Genomic DNA, 14,806 nt, shown 5'->3' on the forward strand with positions numbered 1-14,806 from the left:
TAACGGTCGCTTAGGCTTTTATATATATAGATATATAGATAATGAAGTTCCCAACCAGTCATTGAAATAGTATATAAGGCCCAGTGGTGTGGCTCAGTGGTTGAGCGTCGACCTATGAACCAGGAGGTCATGGTTCAATTCCAGTCAAGGCATATGCCTGGGGTTGCGGGCTGGATCCCCAGCAGTGGGCATGCAGGAGGCAGCCTATCAATGATCTCTCATCATTGATGTTTCTATCTCTCTCTCCCTCTCCTTTTCTGAAATCATATATATATATATATATATATATATATATATATATATATATATATATGAAATTTTAGATAAGAATTATTTGAAATTTATAAATAAGTTAAATAAAGCTAGAAAGGTTATTAGTCCAGACTCACACAGCTAAAAAATAAGTGAGTGGATAAGTCTTTTCACACTGGGACCAATAATCATTCTACTACACCTCATCCTTTTACCAGGGTCTGTGTATTCTTCCCTAAAGATGGTAACTTCATAAAGAGGACATGATCATGACCTCCTTTGGGAAACCACATCATATCTGGATTTTCCAGAGCAGCAAACTTTATATTAAAATAATTTTAGTCTCTTCAGAGAGTTGGAAATGTCCATGTTCCATAACTAGGCTAATTCTCCATTGTTTCACGTCTCATTGAATTATCTGGTTCCAAAAAAGTAGTGACCTTTTAAAATTGGTTTGCTGATTGTGATGGTCTGCTTGGAGGCAGCTAATATTTAACACCCCCTTTCCCTCCAATCATTACAAAATGCACAATGAGTTCCTTTGCAAAGTTGCTTCATCACTCAACTGTTGGAGTTGTTATTTCTCCTGCTGCCAAATTGGTATCCTTAATAACTTGCCTTAACTAGACTTTTGAATATTCTACCTTTTGCTTAAGTTCATTGACAGCATATGTGGATAAATATTGGAACTCTTCACTGACTATATCATGGTGTAGTGTTTTCAAAAATTTATTTCAGATGTAGAGACACAGGTATATATGAACTAACCAAAAGATCTAATAAATATAATAAGGAATGATGTAAATTCCTCTTTTCCTGGTTTATTCTTGATCAGTTTGACTATAGTGCTTTACAAAGTGATCCTGGGCATTTATCTTGATTCTGTCACTCACATTAGATAAACTACAAAAGACCAAAGTTACTCTAAGTTACTTATCTGTAGTTATTTTAGTCTTAAAACTTAAAATAGGATGACACTTGTATTACTTTTCATTGCTATACTATAATTGCCCTAAACTTGGTGATTTCAAACAACTTATCTCAGAGTTTCTGTGATCAGGAATCCAAGCAAGCCTTGTTGGGTCCTTTGTTTTAGAGTCTCTAATGAGGCTGCATTCAAGGTGCCAGCTGGAGCTACAGTCATCTGTGTCCCAGTTCATTTGGGTTTTAATTCACTCATTGATTAGTTGGTCATCAAGGTTCTGCTTCTCATGGGCTGTTGGATCAAGGGCCTCTGTTCCTTACTAGAGGCCACCCTCAGTTCCTTGGCACATGGCAGCTTGCTTCTTCAAAGTATCCAAACCAAGAAGACAACAGAGTCCAACAAGAGTACACGTCACAGTCTTTATAACCTCAGCCCAGAAATGACATCCTATCACCTTTGCCTTATTCTTTTAGAAGCAAATCACTAGATCCAGCCCACACTCAAGAGCAAAGGATGATACAAGGGCATAACTACCAGGAGGCAGGGATCATTGAGGGCCATCTTTGGAAGCTGCCTAATACAATATTAAATCAGAAAAACTTTATTCTGATCTTTTAACTTCTTTATATAATGGAGAGACTGGTTTAGAAATCTCGGTATTTTTCATCACACATGACAAATATGACACATCACATTTCAGTTACTGGGTCAGCACAATGTAGAATGGAAGAGGAGTATTTATTCAAAACTTTGCTAAAAAGCTATTTATAATATTGAAAAATGAGCAACACAAACATTCAAGTAGACGTTGTCTATCCCAAGCCATAGGATGAGTGTATCTGACTTTTGCAACAAGAAACAAAAACAGATTAGAATACAAATGGGCATCAATGACTCCCTGATAGGGTGATGCAAAGGCATAGGTGAGAGGATTGATGGGGCAAAGAGTGTAGGTTGGGAACTCACTGGAACCCAACTCACCCCACCTGGTTAAATGTTGTCTTGCTTCATTCTCCTTCTCTGCACTCCCTTCCCTTGGAATCCTGGAGACTCTAGATTGCTCTTATATGAAGACATTAGATTCTCTCTACCCGGGAACACCCAATTCTCATGGCTGGGAATATGTGCTTGCTGTCATCAGCACTGATGTGTTCCTTTGCTGCCTAGGAGCTCCCAGGAATTAACTAGCTGTTCAGGGTTAATATCTTTTAAAAATTTTCTTCCATGGGATCCCACATTTGCAGTGCATGCATTTAAAAACCCCATACTCTTTTGTGAAGCAGGAGAAATGAGTTTGGCAGCAGATAAAACATGCTCCTATGGGCCTCCCCTCTTTGTTTGTAGGTCCCACTGTGGTTACATTTGGTTTGTGCCCAGTGAGATCACTTTCATATTCAGAGGAACTGATTCATTGTGTTCTCTAGAAAACTGAAGTGCACAAAACACATCATGAGCAGGCATGTTTTTGTGGACTTTGAACTATTTATCCAAGAGATTTTATATATATAATAATGAAGCAAGACTACTTAGAGAGTCTGTAGCAGCCAGGAGCCAGCTTGCCTATGAATTATTGTTAAACAATCCGTAAACAATTGAGATATCACTTTTTATTACCATACACATATATCAACTTTCAGGGAACAAAGCTGTTTTCCAATTTTTATTACTTCTAGAGAAAAGGCAAAAGAATGCTGGAGCCATTTTAGAGGGTTTGGCATTCCCTACCCCACATATCACAGTGGACAGATGGTGAAAAAAAAAATGAATTCAGTCTCTTGCAGGTCACTGTGCTAAGAACTGTTTTCTTCATTGTCATCCAACCCTCTGAGATAACAATTATCCCCAAATTTGAAGAAATCGAGGCTCTGAGAATTACATGCCCAAGGTCACCCAGTTAATAAGCAAGAATCCATTATTACTACCAGAGTTCTGTCGGAACCTAAAACCCATGCTCTCTATTGCACCCTGCTACCTGTTATAGTTTTATGTCTCATGTCCTCACCTACATCTTATTGATCAGTTTCTTGCTTTATTTGTTCCTAATCTGAGTGCTTCAGTAACTTAAGAAACCTAAAAAATATTTTCCTCGTCCTGCTCCTCTCACCAACAAGAAAGCTTAAAAAGCACATATTTTAAAAAATTTGCCTAGTTTATGCAAACATTACTCATCTGAGAGCTAAATGTGGGGAGAGATTAGGAAGGGAAATCCAGGAGGATTTAAAATGCCAATTGGGAAGCAATAAGCAATGTGGGTCTTTCACGACATGATGTATATTCGAAACACACAACTGATTTGTGCTCAGCTCTGGAGGGAAATCCTTGACTTTAGAGGATAATATGTAAACACTGTTTAGGATTAGGCTGAATTATGGCTCCAACTGGGTAGAAAGTCCATCTTCTGTGCCAAGAATCAGTAATCTTGGCTTATGGTTGCCTCTTATCTCTTTGATATGTGGTGCTTTGGTCTCTTAAGATCAAGGATGGCCTTTGGAGTGAAGTACGTTTTTCTTCCTCACTGCCAGATAGAAAGTTGTTCCAAACCTACATATATGACTAAAAATGTCAGAACTATAATATCATGTGTTATGCACCTACTGATATGTTTGCAGGAAAATATTAGGGAAGAACAATACCTGATTCTAGCACACATTCTTAAAGACGTTTGAAAATGCAAAATAAAGCTTATCTGTTTTTCTGCTGAGCTCAGAATACTGAAAGGCCTGCCATTATCTTTGTCAATTACTTTCCTTTCATGGTAAAAAAATATCTACCTCACTCTGATGTAACATGACACAGAGGGGGTTTCTTTTAGTTTTAAACCTAAGATTCCTCAGCTCTTTTTCCTCAAAGTTTGAGTTTCTAAATCAAGAAGTATTTTAAGAAAAAAATGATGGCAGGCCTGGCCAGTGTGGCTCAGTTGGTTGGGCACCATCCCGTGTATGAAGAGGTTGCTGGTTTGATTCCAGGTCAGGGCACCTGACCACATTGCGGGCTTGATCCCTAGTAGGGGACATACAGGAGGCAGCTGATCGATGTTGTTCTTACATCGATGTTTCTTCTCCCTCTCTCTCTCACTCTAAAACATCAATAAAACTATTCTTAAAAATAACAACAACAAATAAATGACAGATGAAGATTTAAAAGAGTACAAAAACAATCTGGAAATGCTAGATGGGCAACTTACAAATAAAAGCTAAATTTAACAAGTTTTAATAATTTTGGAATGAGGAAACCAAATGTGGGATATAAGGGGAAAAGTGATTATAGTTGTCAGATCAATGGGTATGTGTTAAATGGTTATAAGTTGCATTAATACACGTACATGGTGGGGGGAAAGGTAGGTTTACAGTTGTTCCTATGGAAAATAATCTGTCTATATATATAAATGCCTAAGTGACCAGCAGACCGGCTGACCAGCTGGCCAACCAGTAGCTATGACATGCAATGACCATCAGGGGGCAGATGTTCAACACACAGGCATGAAAACATGGAGCAGACTGATGAATCTCAGAGGAAAGGGAGGAGTGGGGAGGGCCGGAAGATATTAACCAAAGATCTTATATGCATACTAGAGGCCCAGTGCACAGATTCATGCACCTGTGGGGTCCCTCGGCCTGGCCTGTGGGCATCAGGCTGAAACCAGCTTTCCGACATCCCCCAAGGGGTCCTGGATTGCGAGAGGGTGCAGGTCAGGCCAAGGGACCCCACTGGTGCGTGAATCCGTGAACCAAGCCTCTAGTACAAAAATAATAATATAAGATTAAAGTTTGGAGAAACCAAGATGGCAGCATAGGTAAAGACCTGAAATTGCTGCCTCGCATAACCACTTCAAAAATACAACTAAAAGACAAAATGGACATCATCCAGAACCACAGGAAGGCTGGCTGAGTGGAAATTCTACAACTAGAAGGAAAGAGAAAAGCACATTGAGACTCAGAGGAGCTGCGGAAGTAAAGTGCAGAGGTACGGAGGCGCGCGGAAAGGGCTGGCAACTGAGGACGCCATTGTCTTTTTCAATTGGGAGGGAGTCTGAAGCTCCAGGGTGAGTCTCTGGGGACCCAGACTCATATGGGGAGGAACTGGACTGTCTGGCATCAGGCGGAACTCGAAGACGGCTTTCTGTCAGAGGTGCTTGCAGTGATTACTGCGGGACACTGAGACCCAGGGCCTCTTAGGGCAGGGCTGAGGATCAGCCATAGCTGTTTGCTCTGCCCTGTTCATTCCCTGAGACCTCACCCCACCCAAGCTGTGCGCAGAGGCTTTGGCATATGAATGCCCTGGCTGTTTCCACGTAAAATTACCTAACAAACTGCAGCTGGGTCAGAGAGACCCAGAACATCCAAAAGAAGGCTCAAGGCCCCACAGCAGCTTGCATTGCTTCACAGCTGGGCCTCATCTGGACACCTTCAAATCCCAAACAAAGAAGAGGAACCTGCAGATCTCTCCGTAGCTCCTGCTGGGTAGACTCAGGCAGAGGCTAAATTAGCACCTCCTTAGAGATCCAAGAGCCAGTGTACCCAGTGGTCAGAGTGGGACCATCAAGATTACAACTCCTCAGATCCATAAGGGACATACTCAGGGGGCAGACTCAGTGAGCACCAAAGCCCCACTGAAGCAAGTCTTGCCTCATAAGGATGTCTCCAGCACAGAAGTTCTGCCACCGTAGACACAGCTGAATCTCACAGGCAATTGGCCTGGAGGTCAATTCCTCCCAGTGATACCAACAACAATCAAGGCTTAACTACAACAAGACTGTGCACAAAGCCCACAAAGGGGTGCACCAAGAGTATCCACCTCAGGTAATTGGGGAGGCTGAGCCCCTGGGCCCTATAGGACACCTAGCACAGAAAGCCACTCTATCAACACAGGGAAGTAGCCAAAATGCAGAGACAAAGAAACAGGTCACAAATGACAGAAATGGAGGAAAGCAAACTACTGGATATAGAGTTCAAAACCACGGTTATAAGGTTTTCCAAGAATTTTCTAGAAACTGCCGATAAATTTAGTAAGACCCTCGATAAATCTAGTGAGACCCTCAAAGATATGAAAAAGGACCAAATAGAAATTAAGCATACACTGACTGAAATAAAGAATATTATACAGAGATCCAACAGCAGACTAGAGGATTGCAAGAATCAAGTCAAAGATTTGAAATACGAAGAAGCAAAAAACACCCAACTGGAAAAACAAAAAGAAAAAACAATCCAAAAATATGAAAATAGTGTAAGGAGCCTCTGGGACAACTTCAAGCGTACCAACATCCAAATTATGGGGGTGCCAGAAGAAGAGAGAGAGCAAGATATTGAAAACCTATTTGAAGAAATAATGACAGAAAACTTCCCCTACCTGGTGAAAGAAATAGACTTACAAGTCCAGGAAGTGCAGAGAACCCCAAACAAAAGGAATCTGAAGAGGACCACACCAAGACACATCATAATTAAAATGCCAAGAGCAAAAGACAAAGAGAGAATCTTAAAAGCAGCAAGAGAAAGACAGTTACCTACAAGGGAATACCCATACAACTGTCAGCTGATTTCTCAATATAAACTATATAGGCCAGAAGGGAGTGGCAAGAAATATTCAAAGTGATGAATAGCAAGAACCTACAACCAAGATTACTTTGCCCAGCAAAGCTATCATTTAGAATTGAAGGTCAGATAAAGAGCTTCACAGATAAGGAAAAGCTAAAGGAGTTCATCACCACCAAACCAGGATTATATGAAATGCTGAAAGGTATCCTTTAAGAAGAGGAAGAAGAAGAAAAAGGTAAAGATACAAATTATGAACAACAAATACATATCTATCAACAAGTGAATCTAAAAATCAAGTGAATAAATAATCCGATGAACAGAATAAACTGGTGAATATAATAAAATCGGGCATAGAAAGGGAGTGGACTGACAATTCTTGGGAGGGAAAGGGGTGTGGGGGGCACAGGAAGAGACTGGAAAAAAATCGTACACCTATGGATGAGGACAGTGAGGTGGGTAAGGGTAGAGGGTGGGGTGGGAACCGGTTGGAGGGGAGCTATTAGGGGAAAAAAGTGGAACAACTGTAATAATCTGAACAATAAAGATTTAATTAAAAAAAAAAGATTAAAGTTTGTGTTTCGCATACTCACAACTGCAAACCATATTTTGCCCCAACCATACAGTGCCCAGAAGTTCTGCTCCATTGTGGCACCTCATTATAAGATACTAGAGGCCCAGTGCATGAAAATTGTGCACTGGGGGTGGGGGTGTCCCTCAGCCCAGCCTGCGCCCTCTTGCAGTCCAGGACCCTTTGGGGGATGTCCACCTTCCAGCTTAGGCCCGCTTCCCGGGGGATTGCGCCTGAGCTGGCAGTCAGACATCCCTCTGGCAGCCCCAGAGCCCTCAGGGAATGTCTGACTGATAGCATAGGCCCACTCCCCGTGGAATTGGACATCCTTAGCGCTGTCAAGGAGGCGGGAGAGGCTTGTCAACTGCGATCGTCAACCCTGCTTGTGGCTGAACTGAGCTCCCCCTTTGGGAGCACACTGACTACCAGGGGGCAGCTCCTGCATTGAGTGTCTGCTCCCTGGTGGTCAGTGCACTTCATAACGACCAGATCCTGGTCATCCTGCCATTAGGGTAAATTTTCATATTACCCTTTTATTATATAGGATAGGCAGCCGGCCAGCTTCTATAGGTGAGGGACTAGAATATGGCTCAGAACCATATTGGAAATGGACATCAAAATTTGGAAGAATAAAGTCTTACATTATTGGTTACTATAAATTCCTGCATGCTAATTATTCCAAAGCTACTTTTGCCAGAGAATCTGCACAGCTTGTATACTGTACTGTTTAGTTATAACAGAGCAGTGAAATTATAATTAACAGATTACTTATTACAGCTTCGATTTTAAAAATCCTCTAATCCCAGCCATTGGAGAGTGTCTATCATGGGGGCCTTCTTGCCCACCGTATCTGTTGGGTCTTCACAGCAGCCGAGACAGGAAAAGCTCAGCAACACTGAATTACTTACCCACAGCCACCAGCCTGTACAGGGCAGAGATTCAAATGCCAAAGAAACATCTCCAAACCCAAACCTAACTAGCTACCCAGAAGGAGCTAGAAGGTGATTTACAAGGAGAGGCTGAGAAGAGGGGAGGGGAGGAGAAAGCCACTTGGGTCCTGTGGGATACTCTGCCACCTGGGAGGAATGGATCCAGTCACATCCAAGTGGTTAGGAATAGAGCATGTGGCAGCCCAGAACTCCAGATGTTGCCTAATGGTAGTTAAAAATTCAAAGTTACCCACAGAAAGAACTGTGCCCACATGATTTTGCACTGAGGCCTTGCACCACCTTTGCCCAACCATCTATGATGAGGTAGGTGAGGGAGCTCCATTCTTTTAGAGGAAAGCTGAGAGCTCAGTCCTGCCCTGAGGACATTCTGGGTTAAGAGGCACCAATGTGCAGGAAGCAACAAATGGGATGGGCTACAGAAAACCACCTTTGTCTTTTGGGAGTAAAGTACCTAGATCAGTGGTTCTCAACCTCCTGGCCCTTTAAATACAGTTCCTCATGTTGTGACCCAACCATAAAATTATTTTTGTTGCTCCTTCACAACTGTAATGTTGCTACTGTTATGAATCGTAATGTAAATATCTGATATGCAGGATGGTCTTAGGTGATCCCTGTGAAAGGGTCGTTCGACTGCCAAAGGGGTCGCAATCCACAGGTTGAGAACCGCTGACCTAGATAAAGAAGCCACATTATCCTACATTGATATGTTACAGTCTTAAAAGGGAAAGGAAGAAAGAAAATCCACTTAAACTTTTACATGAACTAAAGAAGTTTCCCAACAACTAACATTTATTCTCTATAACAAACAAACATAGCCTCAAGGTTATCATCACTGTAGTTGAGAAATATCTATTAAAAACTTCTGCTTATATATAATAATTCTTTATTATATATAAAGAATTATTATATCTTTAGGGGATCCATTATTTGTTCCCCAAAATAAATATATATATTTTTTGAGACTTGGGAACCTTCATGATGACTATATACAGAATACATGTGGCATAATCAGTAGGTAAACATTCTGTAACCATTTCTCTGATATTCCTCTTCAACCCACAAGAAAGAGGTAACAACAATCTTAGTATCTGACACTTATAAAAACAGTCTTGTCTAGAGTTTCAGGATTACTCAGAATTGTGGCGGATTAGAACTAGGCTGAATGGCATTACTTGGGGCTTGTAAGAACTATAATAATAATGATTTCCCTATAAGGAAGGTAGAAATATCTCATTTTATAGATAAGAAAACAGAGAGGTTAAACTGCCCAAGGTCACAAAGTAACAAAACTATAACTGAGTTTTTCTTTTTTTTTTTCTTTTTTTTCTTTTTTTTTTTAATTTATTGCTTAAAGTATTACAAAGGGTATTACATATGTGTCCATTTTATCCCCCCGCCCTAGACAGTCCCCTAGCCTCCCCTATCCCCCAGTGTCTTATGTCCATTGGTTATGCTTATATGCATGCATACAAGTCCTTTAGTTGATCTCTTACCCCCTACCTCCTGCCCCCCAACCCTCCCCGGCCTTCCCGCTGCAGTTTGACAATCTGTTGAGGCAGCTCTGCCTCTGTATCTATTATTGTTCAAAAGTTTATAATGGTCTCTATTATCCATGAATGAGTGAGATCATGTGGTATTTTTCCTTCATTGACTGGCTTATTTCACTTAGCATAATGCTCTCCAGTTCCATCCATGACGTTGCAAATGGTAAGAGTTCCTTCCTTTTTAGAGCAGCATAGTATTCCATCGTGTAGATGTACCACAGTTTTCTAATCCATTCATCTGCTGATGGGCACTTAGGCTGTTTCCAGATCTTAGCTATGGTGAATTGTGCTGCTATGAACATAGGGGTGCATATATCCTTTCTGATTGGTGTTTCTGGTTTCTTGGGATATATTCCTAGAAGTGGGATCACAGGGTCAAATGGGAGTTCCATTTTCAGTTTTTTAAGGAAACTCCATACTGTCTTCCATAGTGGCTGCACCAGTCTGCATTCCCACCAGCAGTGCACAAGTGTTCCTTTTTCTCCACATCCTCTCCAGCACTTGTCGTTTGTTGATTTGTTGATGATAGCCAGTCTGACAGGTGTGAGATGGTACCTCATTGTTGTTTTGATTTGCATCTCTCGGATGATTAGTGACTTTGAGCATGTTTTCATATGTCTCTTGGCTTTCTGAATGTCCTCTTTTGAAAGGTGTCTATTTAGGCCCTTTGCCCATTTTTTGATTGGATTGTTTATCTTCCTTTTGTTAAGTTGTATGAGTTCCCTATAAATTTTGGAGATTAGGCCCTTATCAGATATGACATTGGCAAATACGTTTTCCCACACAGTGGGTTTTCTCGTTGTTTTGTTGATGGTTTCTTTTGCTGTGCAGAAGCTTTTTATTTTGATGTAGTCCCATTTGTTCATTTTCTCTTTAGTAAAACTATAACTGAGTTTTTCTGACTTTAATGCTTCTATAGCTTTCTTAAAAAATAGGAAGGACCACCAATGGGTAGAATTTCTTCATGGGAAAGATCTTTATATTCATTATAGCTGTTCTGAGATTGTTGCCTTGGAAATAGAGTTGTGAGATAAAATACAGGACACCAGCTAAATATGAATTTCAGATAATGATGAAAAGTATTTTTTAATAAAAGTAAGTCCAAAGCATTCTGTGGGACATTCTTATATTAAACTAGGGGCCCGATGCATGAAATTCATGCAAGAGTAGGCCTTCCTTCCCCCAGCTGTGGCACTGGCTTCCCTCTGGCACCCAGGACCCAGGCTTTCCTCACAGCCCCGGCTTCATCCAGAAGGATGGAAGGATGTCCAAAAGGACATCCTGTCTAATTAGCATATTACATTTTCATTATAGATAATATTCATTGTTTATCTGAAATTACCCTGTATTCTTTTTTAAAAAATATATAATTTTACTAGAGGCCTGGTGCATAAATTTGTGCATGGGTGGGGTCCAGCTGGCCCACCCCGATTGGGGCTGTTTGGGCCGGGCTGGCTGGGAGGAGGGGCTGTGGGTGGTTAGCTGGCCAGCCCCACCCCCTGGTTGAACTCTCGGTTGAGGGGACAATTTGCATATTAGCCTTTTATTATATAACATTGACTCCAGAGAGGAAGGGAGAGGGAGAGATAGAAATATCAGTGATGAGAGAGAATCATTGATTGGCTGCCTCTGATCACACTGGGGATTGAACCCACAACCCGGGCATGTGCCCTGACCAGGAATTAAACCTGAGACCCTTCAGTCCTCAGGCTGACGCTCTATCCATTGATTCAAACCAGCCAGGGCTTACCCTATATTCTTATTTGCTTAATATAGTGACCCTATTTGGGAAAGATTTGTTTCCTGGTGCTGGAGATTAAAATCACTAATGATCACATGGAGGTGGTGCATTGTTGATCTGATAGTCAGAAGGAGTAGAGTTGGGCTGGAGTGTGGGGTCATGATTTCTTCATCTTCATGGGTGTCTCCATTGAGTCCAGAACTAGGGCAGGTATTGGAGGAGCACCAATGACTCCACAGGCCATGGCTTTGAGGAGCAGTGGCTTTTTATGGTCTGTCCATTTTCAGTGTTTCTTATTCCTATGGCAGGATCATCTCACTGCTCTCCAGCCCCTGGTAGGTACAGGGAACAGTGGAGAGTAGAAAAGAAAACATTTTGCTCCTTATTAATATCTTTAAAATTATGTTGGTGGTGGAAATCCTTGGAAATACATCTATAAGGAGGATTGTGTTTCTACCCGGAATTCTGGAATTTTCACCACTAAGATGCAGCATTTTCCATATATTTTCTGTTTTGTTCCCCAAAGAATAAGGCATTGGAAATATCTTCCTAGAGATTGGGATCAGCATAAATTACTTCTGGCAAACCCTCCCAATCACACAAGAAGATAAAAACTGGCTCTATTTTGAAGTTGATGAAACCATATATTTGGAAACATTTCTTGTTTCAGAATAAAGCACTTTAGAAGAATTCTTCTGTAATGGATGTCGTATAGCCCATAGTATTAATGACCTGACACATGAAATTCTTATGTAAGTTCATGCTGATAATTGACAAATAATGAAAGTTCAACCGAGGCCCCTTTCAAATGTGGTCCTCCCATGCAGTGTGATCTGTTTGCTGGAGACTGTTGTTAAGACTGTAAAAACAATCCCTGTCTGTTTGCCAGAACAGCATGCAGGCTGCCCAAGGCATGAAAAGGCAGTTGTGCGTGCGCTCTGTGGTTTCTATAGATATATTTTTAGGTTCAATTATGAGAAGTACTTGAAAATGGTCTTAGAGAGGCAGGGACCAGAGCCATATCTTTAGGGGATCCATTATATAAGAAAAATACCCAGTCTTATGAAATGTTTTTATTTTAACTGGTGCACACCTGCCTTCCATCAAAATAGGATTCTGTTAATGTACCCAAACCAGACTGAAACTCAAAAAGCCTGACAATATGAGAATTCCTCAGAATATAATTTTAGAGTGCTTTTCTAAGCAAGACCCAAAATACAGGAGTCATGAAGTCCAAAGACAAACTGGGGAAATGTTATAGGGGGAAAGAACACAATTTTCTTAATGAGCATGAAAATGCAAATCATGTTAGTAGATGAATGACTAACCCTACTCAAATTTGAGAGTTATGAGAAACCCTTCTCTCCTAGTAGTTTGGTAAATGTAGAAAAGTCTGACTGTGCGCAGTGTTGGTGAGAACGTGGTGCAGAGGCCCTCATGAGGCACTGTTGCCGAGAGTGAAAACTGAAGTGAACTCTATAGGAGATGATTTGGCAACGTCTGTCATAGCTTTAAGTGTACATCCATTAAATCTAGTTCTGGAAATGTATCTAACAAGAATGTGTGCTACCCTGGAACAATTTTCCAGGAAAAATAATATTTTTCTTACCAGACCCACGTTGCTTTGCCTGGGGAAGAAGAGGGAAACACACACACACACGCACACACACACACACACACACACACACACACACACAACAGAGAGAGAGAGAGAGAGAGAGAGAGAGAGAGAGAGAGAGAGCGCGCATGCGCGTGCTTATCTTTGGTTTCCAGCTTCCCAGGGTGCTGGTCAAGCTGAGCTGGAGTCCAGAGCGAGTGTTCAGTTTGTAAACTGAATCTCCATAGAGAGAGATGTCCATCAAGGTGTTAGTTGGGGATACTATATTCCATACGGGAAGAGAGAACGCCTATGTACACGAACTCCTCTTGAAAAGAGTGGCATTGGAGACATTCCAGGATTCTTCTTTGAATCTACCCAATAGTTAAAGCTATTTTTTGCTCTTTCCCCTTCAAGGCCTATGCTCCCTGTTCCTCCAGTGTGACCCGGCCTTCACTCCCTCCCGTGACCTTGGTTCCCTTCATATGTAGCATGCAGGTCTCCAAACACATTTCCACTCCCCCAATCCTTTGTATTCCTCCCTCCTCAGCAAATGCTCGGTAGAGTCCTGTGCCCGGTGGCATGCCACTGTCTCCTGCGCTGGAATTCTCAGGCCTTTGCAGCCTGTCTCCTAGGAGCATTTCCTTTAATCTCACATTTGACGAAGACAAATAGACACGGCAGACACTGGAGTAAAGCCACTATTGATGTGTCCATTAAATCCGAGGACCTGGGAGGATCAACCCTTGCTCCACTGCTTCTTCTCTGTCCTCAGCTTTTCCTATCCTTACTTTACTTATTTATTCTTTTGGTAACATCTTAATTTTGTTTTTAATAGACAATACATTTACATGATTAAAAAGTCAAAACTATAAAATAGGTGTGCACAGAAGTCTCAGTCCCACTCCCCTTCATCCTATTTCATTAGTTTCCTGTTTATTTTCTCAGTGGTTCTTGGCACAAATGATTGTGTGTCTATGTGTGTATACATATAAATACATCTATATTTCATGTCTCTCTAGCCTATCAAGAACAGAGTAGAAGAAAATATCTTCTTTACCCCACCCTGAAACCCCGTGTACAGGCAAGAATACACATTAGCAAATATTAGTTTCAAGATTTGTTAGAAAACCTTTGGAGCCTGATTTCTGTGATTCTAGAATTTTACTAAAAGTTACCTATTTCTAAATATTTCCAGCTGGTATCTGCTAAGTTAAAGACACATGCAGTTGGAAAGGTGAGAAACTTCTGACTCTAGCATACAAATGGATAGAAATAATATAGGAGGAAGATTGATGATCTAAATGCGTTGAAACTATGTAAATCTATCTCTCTTTGGAAACTTCAGAATTTTTTTGCTCTTAGATCAATTCGCGTGATTGCTCTCAGGTGTATCAACTCTAGATTCCTTCCTACCAATTCTCTTTAAGCACGACCTTTCTCAGCTTACAGCCTATTTCAGTGACCACTAGTTGTTCTCCAATACCCATTTCCTTTTTTTCTTTTAACAGCAGATCCCTCATATTTAGCTGAACACATGACCTACCAGCTAAAGATAATGTAGTCTGGACTCTCTTGCAGCTAGTTGTGGCCATGTGACCAAAGTTCTGGTTTGATATGAAAGTATTGTATGCAACTTTGTGATTACTGGTGGCTTTCTCCATCCTCCTGTCTAGAACATGGATATGGTAGGGAGCT

The sequence above is a fragment of the Myotis myotis genome, unplaced genomic scaffold, assembly GCF_014108235.1.
Source record: "Myotis myotis isolate mMyoMyo1 unplaced genomic scaffold, mMyoMyo1.p scaffold_m19_p_7, whole genome shotgun sequence".
In the NCBI taxonomy this organism is placed as follows: domain Eukaryota; kingdom Metazoa; phylum Chordata; class Mammalia; order Chiroptera; family Vespertilionidae; genus Myotis; species Myotis myotis.